Here is a 4,759-nt window from a genome sequence, read left to right as displayed (position 1 = left end):
GCAGCATACAAGGGTCACCTGCACTTTTAGGCTAGTCTGCCAGGCCAAATGTGCAAAGTAACTTTGAGCTTACATGGCTGTTCTTATATTTACAGCTCAAGCAAATAACAGTCATGAATCAGTGAATTCAAAGAGCAAATAAAAAATATCAACATCTCTTACATCTTGCATAGCTTCCATTAGGTACAAGAGGAAATAAAAAAGCAACATCTCCTAAAATAAAACAGTCAGAAGTTGCCAGTATTTCCATTTCATAAATGGAGACATCCCTCAAAACACATCTTCTTTAGGGATGTGGAAGGTTCATCCCTTTCAAAGTATTTTTAAGCAAAATGTAATATCTGCTCTGAATCAAATATTTAGGAAAAAATGGAGCTATGGCATTTAACCTCTAGAAAAAAAGTGAAGAACTTTATCAGAAGGTCTCACAGGTGTCACATTTTGACTTAAGGGACAGACATTGGGGAAACTATTGAAAGAGTCTGTTTTGGCCTCACATTGATTACTTCTACACTGGACACTTGTCCAGTATTATGCCAATAGCCTTAGGCTAACTGAAATGTTGAAACGTCCACTGCTTTACAAGAATGCTATCCAGACTCCATAACAGCTCCTGGTTCAGGTCAGCATCCACAGCTCCAACTGTCCCCAACATCCTTGCTGTTTAGTTTAATGGTATCTACGCCAGCATCTGTGAACACCGGACCACCATGCCGCACCATGAGTTCTGTGGCCATTTTGGTAAAAGCCGTCTCCACATTGCTTGCATCCTTGGCTGGCGTCTCAATGGCATCAATGGCCTCATGTTGCCTTGCCAAAGCTTCAGCTTCATCAAAGGGAACTTCTAGAAATTATTTAAATCTGATTTGTTACCTTTAAAAACAAGCAAACAAAGAAAAAACAAAAATATTAACTAAATGAAGCAATTTTTATATGTACACATAACCATTGAACATTCCATATTCTTTTGCTTCCACCACGATTCACTTTTCGTACATTCCCATAAGTCAAACTAGCACTCACCAATTAAAAGCTGTACAATGTTGGAGCCAGCATATCTCCGGACATCCTCAATCCATCGTGGCACAGAGTGAAAGGAACTGCTTTTACTTATGTAGGTATGCAATGATTGCCCCATTAAGGCCTTCAGTGGTAACTCTGAGTAATGGTGCGAAACCGCTCCTGTCCAGCAGTATCCCAGATTTGCAACTACAAAAAACAGAAAGGATGAATAGGCAAACCAAGCAATCAAACAAGTCAACAGTTTATCCTGTCTCAATGAATCACCAATAATTAGTGCAACAGGTCACATTTCTTCTTCCTAGGTGAAAGTTGGAATTCAAAGAACATCTAAAATTAACTTTTTAGATGATCTGACAACCCAAAAAGGCTTCAGTTGAGATCAGGAGATCAAAAAAAAAATGCTAATGGGCTTAACTTTGAAGGACATTGCTTCATATTGTTCTGCAATCCATTGCTGTAATGTTTTTGAGTTATCACTTCCTTTGAAACAGACACCTGATGCACCACATCCGGGCACGCGATGAGGAAAGATACAGACAATAAAAAAGTAAAACCTTCACTTGCAATGAGAATAGGAAGCAACCATCAGTAAAAGACAAAAACAACTCCTCTGACATGTTTCAGAGCAAGCAAGGCAGCCAGCCGTTTTCACAGTTTGCATGCACAGTGCTTACAATGAAACGGCTGTCAATTATATATTTATTTTGTCACAAACTTGTGATATCTAAATCCTGTAGATTTCTCTTTTTTGCTGTTTTTTATTTTGGATTAACCGCTTATTTTACCTACTTACAAAAGGCAAAAAAAGGAAATGCATACTCTTATTGATTTCCAAAGACTCAATTCATACAATTAACAAATAAAGTACATCCTAGAAAATAACAGCAGTCACCAAGCCCTGTGGACCTCCATGGAATGTTCAAGTGTACAAGAACTCATTTCTTGCAGTTTATAGTTGCCTGCCTGCGAGTAGATTTCACCTCATTTACACTCTGGCAGTAGCAGGGGTTTATTGCTGTATTTTATTATGGATTTACTTCTTTGAAATTAGTTAAAAGCTAAAGTGTTAAGTACGCTACTGTATATATACACAGACTAATCTATAAAATATGTATGCGCTTAATTAAGGTAAGATCACATCCTCACTGCAAACATACTGGCTAGTTAAGTGTCCCCTTGACCAATCTTAATGGTTCCATGAAACATAAATAAAACAGATCAACCACCTGCATAACCCTCAAGAAAACTCTGGAATGAGATTCAGCAAAGAACGTTTCAAAAACCAATGGATTTTAAACGTCCGAGCCTGACACAGACAAGTCTTTCCGACACATGAAGCCAACTTTTTCTGTCTTCCACCCTCACTCGCGATGGCGCTGTCAACCGTCTTTTGGTTGGATTCACTTCAGGGCCCACTAAGTTAGAGCACGCTGCAGTGTTTTACCTTAACTCTCTTTCCCTGAATGTCCACAGTTTTCATGGTGAAGTCAACGCCAATGGTATTTCCTTGCCTCTCCACGAAGATCCCTGATTTGAAGCGCTGTACTACGCACGTTTTGCCCACGCCGGCGTCACCGATTAGAACTATCTTGAAAAGAAAATCGTAGGCCTCATCAGCATCAGCCGCTAACATGTTGCCGGACTCGAAACTGCTGCCTTCACAGATGCCCGGCTGCCCTCGCTCCAAACAACTTAGCTGGTGACACTGACGTGGAGCTTCAGCACCTGCGAAAGTGCCAACGCGGAAGAGACGCTTTAAGCCCCGCCCTCTTCTTTACAGTGTGAGCTGTGGGTCCCGCCCCTCTATTAGGATGCACCACAAGCCGCGCCCCTCACATTTGGCCTATTCAGTGGGCAGGACCCTAGAGATGTCCAGGGCAGCGCCTGCGCAAAGCTTAGTCGTTGCTGCCACAGAGCACTTCCGCAATATGTTTGAGTGACTGCAAGGATCTGCCCTGTCACGGTGGCCATGTCACAGAGCGAGTCGTCGGAATGCACGTGGCAAGGTCACATGTGACTAAACACCTGTTAGTCAGCTCAATAGTTAACAAAGGGATATTGCGACTGCATTGAATGTAATTATTATTATTGTTCAGGCTTTTGCTTCTTTTTACTTCTTGTATTATCTTCCCATGTTTATGTACTACATTTAATTTTCTGAGAAACTCCATACCAGTAAATATTGTTAGGCACAATCGATTAACTATGTTGTTTGCTAGTGTGTACGAATGCTTTTTACAGTCTGCAACCTGAGTCTCTGGGATGTTGACACACCCTTTTCACCTTTTGGGTTCCTTCTGACAGTATCAACAGAAACGTTTAAAAATAACCAGTATTGAAATCATTTTTGTAGTTCCAAGTATGGATTAAGTTGACAAAAACTGATGCATTGATATTCTAAGAGAAACTCCAATAACAGAACCCAAATCCTGCTGGTCCTGCCATTCCACTTTGACTGGCCATTCAATAAAATTTCCCAATTTTGCAGAGTGATTTTTCCACAGAAGGCTTTTTTTTTCCACACCCTCCCTTAATTTCCTTCCATCAACTACTTAACCTTCCCAAACTTGTCATTCACAGCTCACTTCACAGGAGAGCCATATTCTCCACCAAGCAATTTGAACTGTAACAGGAGCTGCTGTGTCACTTGCAAAAATGGTAACAACAATATTTTAGTGTCTGGCCACCCTTGTAGATTCAATTTTAAACAACTGCCCTCTTTCCAGATTAAAAATATATTTAAGGTATTTCTTGCAGGAAGTGTCCAGCCATCTACACGGTGAAACAGGGAGGTGGCTAGCAGACCAGTTCAGAGGGCATGTTCTAGCTGTTAAAATCAAAGACCCTGCAAAGCCTATTGTAGGACACCTCCCATCCCTTGACCATTGCCACACTGATCTGTTTGTATTCTTTCACAGAGATTTAAGACACTTTTCCAAGAAAATCAGAAGGAGCTAAGCTAATTGTCACCCATGTCTCTCCAGGTCTCAAAAACCAACTTTTTAATCTCTCTTTTCATTATCTCTAATGGTAGCTTTTTCACATCTACTCTCACATTGTGTCCTTTCATCTGTCCTGGCCTTATATCCCCCATATTATACATGTTCCCTGCTTTTTCCTTTTCATTTGCACACCTGACAAAGACTATACAGCCAAAAGCTTTTGTTTTACCTTCTTTTCAGTGTGGAAATAACCTTTCTGACCTTTGCAGATGCACTCTGATGCAGCCCTACACTATATTCATTAATTTATCCTATTTAATTTACTTTTGGTATTAGGTCTTTTATATTGCATTATGCTTGGTAGTTGTATCTCTTTTCGTTATTATATTTCATTACATTCATTTCATTATATATCTGTTTCATTGGACTTTAGCCTGTGTTTTCTCCATGTGTCAGCATATATTTTTTATGAACTCCAGTTTTCCTCCTGTATCCCAAAACATGTTCACTTTAGGTTTATTATGACTTCATGTTATGTTAAAATATACAGTATAAGATAATTATAATATTGAAATTTTTCTCTAAGCCATACATCCACTTTAGGAACCAACTCTTTCCAGCACAGGCCAGGAGACCAGTCAATCACAGAGTACACTCAAACACACCTACACCAGACAAGACTCATCTTATGCCATTACAGAGTCTGGGAAAATGACAGTCCCTAAAGAAAACTCACATGAAAATGGGGCAAACATGCAAATTCTCCACCGAAGACAGTTCAGCCAAAAGCTAAA

The 4,759-nt window shown here is 40.0% G+C and overlaps 1 pseudogene; it reads right to left on the bottom strand.

The window, feature by feature from the left end:
* Positions 1-467: 467 nt before the first annotated feature.
* Positions 468-2,797, bottom strand: LOC120519311 (annotated as a pseudogene).
* Positions 2,798-4,759: the final 1,962 nt, after the last annotated feature.

Source organism: Polypterus senegalus, unplaced genomic scaffold, assembly GCF_016835505.1.
Source record: "Polypterus senegalus isolate Bchr_013 unplaced genomic scaffold, ASM1683550v1 scaffold_4887, whole genome shotgun sequence".
Lineage (NCBI taxonomy): Eukaryota > Metazoa > Chordata > Cladistia > Polypteriformes > Polypteridae > Polypterus > Polypterus senegalus.
This window is presented reverse-complemented; position numbering and strand designations above follow the sequence as displayed.